Consider the following 14,058-nt stretch of genomic DNA (forward strand, 5'->3'; position numbering starts at 1 on the left):
TTTTTGCTAATATAACTGCCATAGATTCAGTCAAACATGCAGGCTAGAGGTAACTTGAGAGACAACTAAGCAATTGTTTTGTTTTTTTTTGGTCCATTTTAGAATCTTCTTTCTCAGGTTATGCTTTTGTAGATGGACTATCCCTGTGACTACCTGGCTCCTACATCAGCACAGACCCAAATAAACACACAGAGACTTTTATTACTTATAAACTGTATGGCTGAGGCAGACTTCTGGCCATCTAGTTCTTCTATGTTAAATTAACCCATTTTTATTAATCTGTAAGTTGCTTCGTGGATTGTGACTTACTGGTACTTTTAAATCTTGCTTCCTCTGTGTCTCGCTGCTCACTCTTGACTCAGCCGTCTTAGTCACAGAATTCTCCTCTCTGATTTTCCTGTCTATACTATACTTCTTCCCTGGCTACTGGCCAACCAGCATTTCATTTAGCAATTAATCAGAGCAATACATTTACAGCATATAAAAGACATGCCCAGTCTTCTGGATCTCACCAGGAGTCAGTCAAAATAATTTTTTCAAATTGGTTTTTGCTATGGCAGACACTGCATAGTCCCACCTATCAAACCGAGGCCTTGGAAGAAAGTGGGCAACTGTTATGTTCACACAGGATTGAGCTTTGTTTGTTTATTATAAGTTTTCATCTGAGTCCAGCATCTTCTTGCCATAGTTCTATGCTCCAGGAAGTTGTTCCCAACTGCAGGAAGTATAGTATCCCCTGATTGCACTCAATCATGGAGGTACTGGCTAGTAGCTTCTTAGTTGTTGCTTAGAAGCAAGGATACAATGCTAACAGAGGGTTTGAATTCATTCAGGGTGTCTTTACACTAGACCAATTAGAAGCACTCTTTCATGTTGTTAGATACTCACTCAGACACACAAACATTGATACCTGAGCTAAGCTGCAGCTAAAAGTCTAGGCTTTTTTTTTTTTTTTTTTTTTTTGCTTTTCCCATGTATACAGTTCCCTTATATATTGGATTCTATGTGTCTCTTAACCCACACTCTCCTAAACATTTCCTAAGTGTACTCAGGCCTGCTGCTGCCTTTTACTAGCTTGAAGAGAGAGTTTAAAAAGAGGGCTTTGTTAACTCAAGCACTGCCTCCCTCATTGCAGGGAGGATTTTTAAACCTTAAAGTGGTTTTGGTATTCTAAGTGGTTGGTTGTATTCATTTAGGTTGAATCAAAGGTATTTATCTCACTAATATCTAAGATGATTCTGATAATTTCCTGTGAGAAAGTTCTGACAGGTTTGGGGAGAGAGAGAGTGTGTATGTAAATTACAATTTTGCATCTTCTCTACTTCCTATTTCATGTCTATTGCCACAAATGAAAACAAATCATTTAGGGGGAGGTGGAAATTTATCGGCAACTATGATAGAGATTTCCAAAATTACCACAGGATTCCATTACATTGCCGAGAATGAGAGTTCAGGTTCCTGGCCATTAAATACAATTTTGATTATTCCTTTGACTTCATGTTCATCATTATAGAACTCTTAGTGACTTGATTTCTTCCCTGACTATTTGGCCAATATGACAAAAATATATTTGAATATTAACCACTATTTTCTATTTTAGGATATGAAGCTAATCAGTGTGGGAAATTTCTGTCCTCCTCCTTTTAATCCACTAATATGTGGATTAACCTTCAGTATTATCTGAGAGAGAGAGAGAGAGAGAGAGAGACAGAGAGAGAGAGAGAGAGAGAGAGAGAGAGACAGAGAGAGAGAGACAGAGAGAGAGAGGAGAGTAAGAGAAATAAATATGGAACATGCTTATTTTTTTTTAGAAATTTAAATTTTTATTTATTTATTTTATTATTATTATTATGTGTTTTAATTCCATACATCAGCCATGGGTTCCCCTGTCCTTGTCCCTCCTGCCCCCACTCCCACATTCCCCCCAGCCCCTCCCCTGCATTCACATGTCCTCCAGGACCAAGACACACCTGGGGATTCATTTAAACCTGGTTGATTCAGTACAGCCAGGTCCTCTCCCCACCTTGCTGACTGAGCATGTGTCCCTGTGAAAGACCAAGGTTCCAAACAGCCAGCTCATGCACTAAGGACAGGTCCTGGTCCCACAGACTGGGTTCCTCCAAAACAGATCAAGCTATTCAATTGTCTCACTTATCCAGAGTGCCTGATCTAGCTGGGGGCTCCACAGCCATTGGTTCATAATTCATGTGCTTCCATTCCATTGGCTATTTGTTCCTGTGCTTTCTTTTTATTATCATCCATTAGGCCATCTTCCCACCTGAGACAAAAATTTAGGCATCTTTTACTATTAATATTTTAGCTTCCCATAGAAACAAGTCATTAATGATGAAGTTGTTTCACAGTGATAGATTATTGTATGAAATGCATTCTTGCAGATTACAGACCATTTTGAGTCTATGGGATATGAATACATCTGGACTTTTACTGTTTCTTACCATCTGGATATATTTTGAGGTGTTTGTGCCTCCAGCTCTATGGCTAGTGGTGGTCATGGGAATATTAGCTGGGTAGTTATTTAGAAATTTTAGTATGTTTATAGAGACACTGAGGGAAACTGATGAAGCAGAATATGCTCAATAAGGACAGAAGAACTTGGAAAGGGAATCAGAAAGTAGAAAAAACATATGGGAATCCCAATCCCGTGTGACTGAGTATACTTAGGGCATGAAATCCCACTCTTTTGGAATTGGTGACATGGCAGCTGATCATGGTGTTTTTTTGAACTTAATAAAGCAGAGACTTCAGTGTGTCAGTGTGTTTGAGGAGGAATTTCTCTGGGGTGAGGGTAGGATAAAAGGTTTCAGGTGGGACAGATTAACCCAGTTGTGAAGGATATTGAGCTTAGCAGCTGTAGTTGTGACAAGATTATTCTGAAGTGTTCCTACCCTTTAAGGGAAAGTGGTGAGGAATACTGGTACAGAGGGCAAAGAAAACCATGATCCCCAATATGCGTTTCTGTTTGGAATGAATCATACCTGGGGAAAGGCGTGGTCAGTACCCAGGGAAAGGTGCAGTTATTGAAATTCCATAGGTGAGGGCTGAGTAGATAACTTAGAGGAGAGAGGACATGTCCAGGGATAGGTGTAGGTTTAGATGGATGGCCTATGTTTAGAGCTGGTCACCAATACAGGAATAAAAACAACAAGACTGAAGGGGAATTTGGGAAGAGCCCATAGCCTGAATAAACCTAGAGACAATTATTTCACCCAGTCAAGCTAAAGCTCCTCTACCACCTTAATGAGAATATTTTTGAAAGACCAGTTGGTATGCTCTACCTTACCAGACATAAGTGGATGATAAGGAATACGAAAATGCCAAGGTATACTAAGAGCTTTATATGATATAAGGTAAACCTGGGACTTGAACTACAGATAATTATCATACTGAAGAGATGCAATGATCCTAAATTTGGGGTTGATCTCCTAGATGAGAAGGTCAATGACTGTCTGAGCCTGTTCATTAGAAACCAGAAATGTCCTCACCCAATTTGAAAATTATCCATGACCATGAGGAGATATTTAATTCATCTGATAGTGGATTTATGAGTATTATTGAGTTGCTATAGAGTCCCTGGAATTGAAGCTCTAGACTGGAGTGTGAGAGAAGTTTGGCTCTGATATTTAGAATTGAGATCTGACTTTTGCCAAATTTTACAAGTGGCAGCAGTAGTTCTTTTCTTTCTTTTCATCACTTTATTCCAAACTGTGCACCTCAATGTAAAACTAAACACTGGTGAACTGTTTTCCTTACTAATTTTTAGTTACTGTAAAATGTACAAATTATGCCAGAATACCAACACTTAAATAGATGAAATCATCTGACACATGGTAGATTTCATATAATAGAAATACTTAAAATAATTTTTTTGATATACTGATCAAAATAACATGTACTTTGAAAAACAATGTTTCAATTTTATTACTAATAACATTGTAATACTTATGTTACAAATTACAGGTACAGTGTTCATTATGGTTCTATCCATGAAATACAGCAAAGCCCTCTTCCTTTCATAGGGGCAGAAAGAAATATTTAGCTGTTTTAGGTACTGTACATTTTGTATACACTTAGGCAATTCTTAAATAGTATAGAAAATATTAAACATGGAGACTACAATGCAGTACTCTACAGTATAGCTGAAGATCATATTTTTTTAAAAAATGTGCACATGGTGGTCTCTTTAAGCGTTAAGGATTTAGATCAGTGGCAGCGTGCTTTCTTAGCAAACACAAGGCCCTGGCTTTGATTGTCAGCTAAAAACAAAACAGAAAGTGCACATCAAGTTTGAATGTACATAATTGTTAGTGCACTGACAAATCATATCCCAAGGGAACCAGAGCTCCCTCCCTCCTCCAGACAGACCTCTATGTAATGGCCATCAGCGATCAAAAAGAAATCAGAAAACTGGTTTGTGGCCACTTTGTTAAATAGCTCCCACAAAAGGGACCACTATCCATTAAGATGCATTTATCAGTTTTTATATTCCTAAAACAAGATGGGGTTACACATGACTTCTTTTCAATCAAATTTTAAGAAATAACAGGACTGAGTAAGATATCACTAATATTCATTCTTTCTGGAGATGTAGGACTGGTTTCTTAGGATTATTAATTAATATGTGGAAAGGATACTTTTTAGACAATAGAAGAAATTACCATTTGCTTGGCTTCTGTTGCTAAGCATAAATATTTTTAGTCTTCTAAAAATGTTTGTCTTAAAGCTCACATTAATACTTTTGAATCTTTCACACCTGACTATTTTCCCAGTTTTGAGACTTGGTGGGTTAAGTGTGGGTCCATACCAACTGGAGATGCATGATTCCCCTGTACTTTCCCATGGAAAAAATTGTACTCAGTTCTCATTTCCCTTTCTACTGCCGAAACATTAGTTGGAAAAACAAATGCATGTTATTAAAAATTAAATTCAAAACACTCAAAATAATTCAGTATTAGAAATTTGATTCAACTGTAAGTCTCTTATTGGAAGTCGCACTGGGCAGGCTAAAGGCTCCCACTCCATGGTTTTTGCCATTTAGGAAGTTCACAATGGAATTCAGTGACTACAACACTGGCTTCTGGCTCCTCATTCTCTGTCCAAGTTTGTGCCTGATTCTCTGGTTTATCCTTTGGCAGCTTTTTAGCTATTGCCATGAATATTTCATTAACATTCATTGATGCCTTATCCCATATTTCAAATTTTACTGTTGTATCATCAAGACACATAGTTTGGGTTAGAAGGCAGTCCCAATGGTATGCTCTTGAAATTCATGAAACTTGCACTTCACAACAGCAGACTCTCATAGAAGTACCAGTTTTAACTGGCATATTTTATTTCCAATGTTTGGCCCATTGGGTCTCGTTGCTCCTTGATTAGCCATGTCCAAATTTGAAAGATGTCCTTAATTTCAAATTCCTAAATGAACTTCCAGTAAGCAAAGGATCAACATACTTTTCTTTCTGTAGAAAATACCTCAGCTACCAGAGTGCTGGGATGAAAGATGGGTGCCTCCATTTTCAGCGCCTTTTAAAGTTCAAAGCTTCTGAATCTTTACTTCCAAAGACCTGGGGTGACAGGAGGCCACGCACTGCCCAGAGATTGGATGCTCTGCAGCTGCAGTTGCATCACCTGCTAGCTGCTTCTCACACTTGCAATAGTTCTTAATAACTGTAAGTCTTCATAGGTAAGATGGAGGTGGGCTCCCACAAACTGATAGAGTGCCAACTATCAGGTTGAAAGAGCGGATATAAATTGGACAGAAATTTCCTAGTGTCAGGAACTGATGAAGAGGAGTGGATTGTAATGTCAGGATTCCCTGCAATTAATTGTGTGATTCTGGGTACTGGAGCATGCAGTCCTAGTTGTCTGTTCATCCCATTGTTTCCCTTAGAGATGATGGACCTGTGGGTCTAAGGAGATTGGCAAGGAGTAATTTGAGCCTTAAGTCCTCTATGGTTCTGGTGTGAGAGAGGGTACTTAGCTTGAGTGATGTTCGGGGTAGGTTCCTGTAACTGGATAAAAGACGGGGGATTGTGTGAAGCAACAGAAGTGTTCTGGGTGTCACAGAATATGTGTTCTATCTGGGAGGTTGTGAAGGGAAATGGCATGTTAGAGCTGGTGGACAGAGTTGCTAGGAGGAGGAACAGAGGAGTAGCTGACAACTCTGGGGTAGGAACACGTGGGAGCAAATGAAATACAAGTTAATGTCTTAGCTACATAAATCCCTTCCCATCAGGAGCTCAGGGCAGTTTGACACTAACAAAAGTGTGTGAGTAAGAGGGATACGCCTGAAAATACAATTAAGTGGTGGTGTTTGGTGAGGTAAGTAAGGCTATTCCTCTAACCTGACAAGGGGGACACCATATGAGAGGTCAGACCCACAAACTCTCACAGGATGGAGTAAGTGGCTCCAGCGTCTAAAAGGAAGTAAATATGTGGCTCAGATACAATATTGCTACTTAGGTTCCTAGTGACAAAAGACTGTTGTTCTGTTGGGACCTGGGTACCTTCAATGGTCCATTACTAAGCCTAGGATATTGCATGGAGTATGGTCTTCAATTGCTATTCCCAGGTAAGGAGGTACAAAGGGGCAGGCAACTGACATCTCTTTGATGCATTTTGGACAAGGCCCAGTTGGCCCATATCAGGTATGGCAGCGACAATTCCAATGACCTTCTCTTTCACATTTAAAGCAGGGATATGCAGGATTTTATGGGTCTGGATAGATAGCCTGTGCCAGCATTTGTCAGTCTTGCTTGCAGGCTTTCTCATCTCTCCCAATGTATACCTTAAAAGCCACTGCTAAGTCCACACTGCTGTCTGTGTGGTCAGGGCCCTTTCTCAAGAATTTGAAGTTTTCACCTATGAGGGAGTACATACCATTTTGTCTTCCTGAGTCTGGGTAATCTCACTCAGGAGAGTTCTCCTTGTTCCACATACTCTCCAACATAAGCTGACTTCAGTGTTTTGATCTTAGCCATTCTGACAGATGTAAGGTGGTATCTCAGAGTCATTTTGATTTGCACTTCCCTGATGATTAGGGATGTTGAGAAATTCCTTTAATGTCTTTCAGGCATTTGAGCTTCCTCTGTTGAGAATTCTCTGTTTACCTCTGTAGCCCATTTCTTAATTGGACTGTAGGGCATTTTCATTTCTAATTTCTTGAGTTCTTTATATATTCTGGATATCATCCCTTTGTGAGATGTGGGGTTGGTGAATATCTTTTCCCATTTTGTAGGCTCTTGGTTTCTAATGTTTACCATGCCCTTTGCTCAACAAAAGCTTCAGAGTTTAAGAGGTCCCATTGATTGACTGTTTCTCCCAGGGTCTGTGATACGGGTATTATAATTAGGAAGTGATCTCCTGTGCCAATACATTCATGACTACTTCCTACTTTCTCTTCTTTCAGGTTCAAAGTAACTGGATTTATGTTGAGCTTTGATTTATGTTGAGCTTTGTGCTGGAAGTGGCCTTCTCAGGTAATCATATTGGTGACTACCCTAAATGACATCATAGAGCTTTCATCCATTAACAGATGGAGGCAAATGCAGAGAAGCATAATCAAGAACTTGGAGAGCACTGAAAGACCCATTGAAAAGTGCGTGGAGCAATTATATTATCAAGGAAGCATTAAGATCATGATGGGAAAACCAAGAAACAGATGACCTGAGTTTGTTTGATCTCATGGACTCTGTAGGGACAGCTAGGGTGCTGGCCTGTGAGTTTCCTAGGCCCTCTGCCTCTGAGTCACAGTTGTATAGCTAGGTCTTTCGTAGGAACCCAGCAGTGGGATGAAGATCCGTCACAACTGTATGAGCGGGCTCTTTGGAAGTTATTCCCTGTGGTGGGATGCCTTGTTCACCCTTGATGCAGAGGGAGGAGAGTGGTCCTGCCTCCACTTTATATGCCATTTTTGACTCTTCCCAAGGGAGACCTTACCCTTCTGAAAGGAGAGGGATGAGGAAGGACGGATTGTTGAATGGAGGTACAAGGGAAGAACAGGAGAAGAAGTGGGATGGGAAATTTGCTGTAGGTATCACAAACAAAAGGAAAAAATATTAAAAAGACATGATGAAATATAAATGAATGCTAAATAAATAAATAAACTCCATATAAATGTTTGCTCAGTGTGCCTCTTAAAAGAGTCATGTCTGTATTAGTAGCTAGCACCTAACCATAAAGCCTGCTCTGAAAGTAGACCTTCATCTGTTTCAACTAGCAATAGATTTGCTAAGGAAAGGCAGTTATCAGAAAACCATGATGGGCCTCCATTTTGGGGTGCTTTGAATCTCTTTTAAACATATTTTAGGTCTCATGGGGGAAATTCTGGACCCATGTAGAAATTCCAATTGAAGCACCAGTATTGTGTCCCAACAGACTATTCCCTAAATACCACACATAGACTTATTCATAATTAAAAAAATCAACAAAAACTCAGACTTGTTACTAGATAACAATTACATTTTAAACTAACACATATTAATTAGCATTTCTATGATACATGGATTGATATCTTTCCTCAGTATTGCAAGTTCTCCTTCTTCTCACTTAGTCTCTTCACAATTCTGGGACTTCACCCTTCTACCCAGAAACCTTTGTCTGGTTCTCCCATGTCATCTTATTCTCCCTAGCTATAAACCAGTCAGCATCTCCCAATTTTTTGATTTTGTTTTGTTTCATTTTATTTATTTTGTTGTTGTTGTTATTTTGAGACAGGGTGTTTTTTTCTCTACAGATTTGGTGCCTCTACCTACATCTTACTCTGTGGATTAGGCTGGCCTCAAACTCACAGAGGTCCACCTAGCTCTGCCTCATGGTTGCTGGGATTAAAGGCATTAGCAACCACTGCCAGGAACCAGTAAGCTTCTTCATTAAGCCAATGTAAATGATACATATTTAGACAGTATAAAGGAATATTTCACAACACATCCTTGGCTTTTTTCACAATAATACTCTTTTGTACATTTTATATATTTTGTGATGGAATTATATATTTCTTTCCAGGCATCTGTTTGAAAAAAGTTTTAAAATTAAAATCCAATCATGGAAATATTTGGGAAATTATATATATATATATATATATATATATTTTATATATATATATATATATATATATGTATCTTTTCTCTAAAATATATGTATTTTTCCCTAAACATTTCACTTAATAAACAGTAAATTCATCCTCATTTATTTGGACTAGAATTTGAACATTTTATGGAAGTTGTTCCTTGCCAGGTGATGCTTAATTTCATACTACAGTCTTGGCTGTGATCTACAACTGCCTTCAATTATGGGACAAAAGTTGAAAATACCATGAGTATTTGGAAGAATATCTACATGATAAATTTGCTATGTACAATCAAGAGATTGTATAGATGACTATATCTTATTTGGTACTGAATGTAAGGATGCCAGGTGCCTGGTACATAGAAGTTGTCACAGAATCAATTGTAATAGTTTTTGTTCAGAGTAAGATGCTGTGGTAAGTTTTACTGTGGAACCGATTTTTAATTATATGCATTAAATTACCACATATAGTTTGAAATCAGTATATAGCTTCATCTATAAATTTGATCTTAAATACTACATTTCTCCAAACACCATTTCTCAAAAATCTAAAAAAAACAACAACAAAAACCAAAAAGCTGTGTAGGATGGAGTTTTCCCTTTATTGATGCTGCTAAAAATGTCAGAGCATCTCAATTCTGCTGTGAGTAGGTCATGAGTTTTGATTCAGCCATCTGGAATCAACAAAAGCAAATCAGAATCTTGTGGAAACTTGCAAACATATCGTCTTCTGAAATTACTTCATCAACACCACCTCTCAAATTACCTTCTTTGAGATCTTTTGGACTAGAAGGTAACCTGTAAGTTTTGTGAAGAATTATTGGAGGAAAGAGCACAAATTATCCTCTTTAATATTCATATAGTTAAGTTAAAAAAGAACATGATTTAAAATATAATGGGACAACAAATATTCTAAATCTCCACTTTGCAATTTGGATATTTGGGTTTTAAAGTATGATGAGCTCTTTCAACTATAGCTTGACTATTGTGATTATAAGGGATACCTGTAGAGTGACTGATGTGCCCGTTTCCTGGCTATAGTCCAGCTCATAGCTCAATTTTGCTAGGGGCTTGGTTGTAAACAACACAAGAGAAGGAAAACTGTCCCAGAGACCTGCATCAGACAGAGGTGATATAAACCTAGTATAGGCAGAGATTAGATGGGATTTCCTACACACCTGCTCTGAGTTACCTGCACTCTGTAGGTCATACAACTGTCTCTAAAGCTACTGCTTCAGCCTTAGTATTTGTGATCACTGCATTCGTCTTGCATTCTGCCTTATCAGCAAGGGAGATTTATTTTGGGAAACAATACCTGACATAAAACAGGAGCGTATTGATCATATGATCCCTAAGAAGACCTATTAAAAATGACTATATGAGGGAAATTTCTCCCTTAGCCACCTGGGATTCTATGTGGAAATTTCAAGTGTAGATTTCAGAAATAAGTACAATTAGGGAAATAGAAATAGTATATTTTAAATTGTTACCTGAAAGGTATAAATGAAAGCCCCAAATCACAACTAGCCATTACCAGGTGGAAAGCAAGGCTTTCAAGTAGAGAGCTAGTATACAGGAATAAACAGCTGCATATTTGACCACACCCAACTTATCCTGGGATACTTTTCTCTCTTTTGAGAATTGCATTATGGTACTTCTATATATTACATCATTTCCTGTCATTCACTTTCAGTTTAATTGTTTCTGCTCAGCACTCATGTAGTGTGGAGGGTGAAATGAATTGGCAGTTCCAATAGTGATCTGAAAGAGTACCACAGGATTTGCTTTCCATTGGAAGAACTAGGATTGCATACCTTGTGTTCCTGTATCAGGGGCAATCCTGACTACCACATTTTAAAATTGTACTGTTGTGGAGATGAAGCACGAATTATTATTTAGAAGTATTTAGGGGAGATAAAAAGATAGAAAGTACAGATTCGTACGAAGATTGTTTGGATTTTAAGACATGTGCCCTAGGGTATTTAAAGGTTGCCAATTGGTGGAGCAAAAGACCTCCTCCAGCATAGTCCATAGTCCAATTATCATCTCTATGCTGAACTGCTGGGTAAATTTGTGCCCTAAAATTCGTATTCCAGGCATAAATGGAAAGCATACACTAATCCATCAGAGGCAAGGAAAGCTATCAAATAGAGGTGTCAGCAGAGTTTGTTTTTTACCAGTCAGCCTCTGGCTATATTCACAGATTCAGTTATTCATGGGTATAACAAAAACCCAATTGTACATTGTCCCTGATAAGGTATATTGATCCTAAATTTCACAAGAGACTGAACCCTTTGAACTGAGTGTGGGAAATTATGTTCTTCCTCATATTAATCCATTAAAATTCAGGATAACCTTCAGTCCTATCCCATGCAGTGAATCCCAGTGAAATTAATAAATAGCATCAGATTGATTTCTCTTCTATAATGACATTATTATGTAGGGAACTAAAAAGTGGTTCGTTCCAACATATGGGGAGTTGTAGGCATATTTTTGAAAAGGTCTGTGAAGATCCAGTGTTACAGTAAAAGCATTCCTATGGCCATAATTTCAAATAAATCATGAATTCCTGCCAAATGAGTGATAAAACTACGGGACCCCTTCATAGTATAAGAAAGTAAGTATTCACATTATCTCTCCATATATTCTGTGATGTATTTCAATTGATTTAAAATATTTATGTAAGTTGTAAATGTGTCTACGTATAAGTTTGCTTTTGTTGGTGTGTTAATTATCTAATATTTGTGCTCTTTAATTCCCCATCTATGTCAGAAGTCACAGTCTTCACATCAGACATCATTGTCCTTTTAATATGAACTATGTTTCACAATTGCATTCAAGATTTTCTCATTCTGAGAATAATGGAGAGTTTCCTGGATTAATAAGTTGACCCTGTAAAAACAATTTAAGTTGGTTTTTTTTTTTTTCATTTCTTTTCTATTTGGATTTTAGAGACCGAGTTTCTCTGTGTATTTCTGTTGCCTGTCCTGGATCATGCTCTACAGAGCAGGATCGCCTTGAACACAGAGATCCACCTGCTTCTGTATCCCAAGTGTTGGGATTAAAGGTGTGCACCACCACCATCTGTCACGTTAAAATTCTTTACCATTTGAGCAGTTGTGGAATTGTGTTATTATAATGTAAAATGTGCTTCTTTAATGACTGTCATAGCCAATGTTGCCTTTGTGAGTAAGGATAAATATTTAGAAGACAGTCTGAAATTAAGTGCTTTCAGAGAATTTGCAGATAATATTTCTGTTTCTGGCTCCTCTATCTCCTGGCCATGTGGAATATACTAAGTTATTATATTGGACAAATTTTGTCTTCCTGTCAATGATATATGTTTGCATTTCTGAAAAAAAATGTGAAAACTTTAGACATGTCATTGGGTTCCAAGCCAGTGGGTCACTTTGAAGGACTAAATGTTGGTAAATTACATCACTTGAAGCTGCTGGTAAAATCATGCAGTTTACCTCGTTATTTTGTAGTTTTGTTGTCTGGTATTTGATCTTCATAATGCAGGATGCATGTAAGTGCATATAATATGTCTACCAATGGCTTAAGGTATTGTTTCTAACTACCTAATATTGTAACAAATTGTTAAAATGACCTCCTTTTTAAGAGCAAAAATGGTCAAACATAGGATTACCAAATTCTGTGCTTTTACATAATGGAGAATCCACACCATTTTCCTTGCATGTTTTGTCTTTAGATTACAAAGGAACAGCAGAAGCACTGGAATGTGTATATTTTTAAACACACTCTAAAGTGCCTAGACATTGTATTTCTGTCTGCAGCTTTCTTTATTTAACATCTGTATAGTTTTTGATCTCATGAGACAGATCCTAAGTTCCCATGATAGATTTAATTATACAGGACTCAGGATACTCTATGTTTGGGCACATGACACTTGTTGTCATCATCACACACACTCCTGGATCTCTGTGAGCAAGGCTTCATGTCTTGGCTCTCAGGTGCCATGAATACTACAGAGGCTCTGGGAAGATGATGGGTCCCTACTAACAATGAGTGCCAAACTGCCCACTGCATATATACACCATTTAATCTACATGCTTTTCAACATATGCTGTCATTAGATTGTTTACTCTTGGCAATTCTGACAGGTATAAATATAAAACAAAAAAAAATGAAAACTCTGTCTCTATGCTCTGTGTCTGCAAGTCTGACAAATCCTTACAGACATTAGAATCTGACACGTATTTGGAGAGTCCTGCTCATTCCTCTCTGTTATTTATTTTTCGGCACTGTTTACACTTTGAGAGAAACTTGAGGGACAATGAAACCCATTATGGAGATTATTAGGAAAAGGGAATAGGGAAAGGCTTCATAAGACAATGGAAATAACCTTTGTGGAAAAGGTGCAGAGGAATTATAGAAACCTGCTTTGATGAGGTATCCAAGCATGGGAATATGGGCCTATGTAGCTATTCCATGTATGCCCCTAGATAGGTTACATGTTCATGCTGTTTGCAAATTATGTGATCACACATTGCATGTATTACTTAGGACTTAGAGTCCAGTGGTCTCTAAACATCTTTCCTGTCTGCAAGTCTGTTCATGTTTCATCAACTACCTGGGAGTGTGGCTAGGAAGTATAACAATCCAGACTCATTGTTCTTATAAAAATATAAGGGTTTAGAGGATACAGGTGATTGGCAGTGGGGACAGATTGTCTCACAGAAATGCTTTCATCTGAGGCAAGGGTCATTGGTTAACAGAATTGGGTATAGAAGGAGATTTTGTGGTACCTGGACATTCTGCGTTAGCTAATTGTGTTAGCTGTTTCTGGTATGTGAACTATATTCCATTGCTTCTTGGATCTGGCTGTGAGAATCTGACAAGGTGCTGGCAAGGCAGAAGAGGAAGTTTGGAAAAAAAAATTATAAGGAGAGTTCCACAAGGGCACCCAGATTAAACAAGGAGCGTCTTGAAATCAGAAGATTTTGAATGATA

At 38.0% G+C, this 14,058-nt stretch overlaps 1 pseudogene; it reads right to left on the reverse strand.

Annotated features, from left to right (window-relative positions):
- Positions 1-5,021: 5,021 nt before the first annotated feature.
- LOC118576231 lies at positions 5,022-5,437 on the reverse strand (annotated as a pseudogene).
- Positions 5,438-14,058: the final 8,621 nt, after the last annotated feature.

The sequence above is a fragment of the Onychomys torridus genome, unplaced genomic scaffold (genome assembly GCF_903995425.1).
Source record: "Onychomys torridus unplaced genomic scaffold, mOncTor1.1, whole genome shotgun sequence".
NCBI classification, from domain to species: Eukaryota; Metazoa; Chordata; class Mammalia; order Rodentia; family Cricetidae; genus Onychomys; species Onychomys torridus.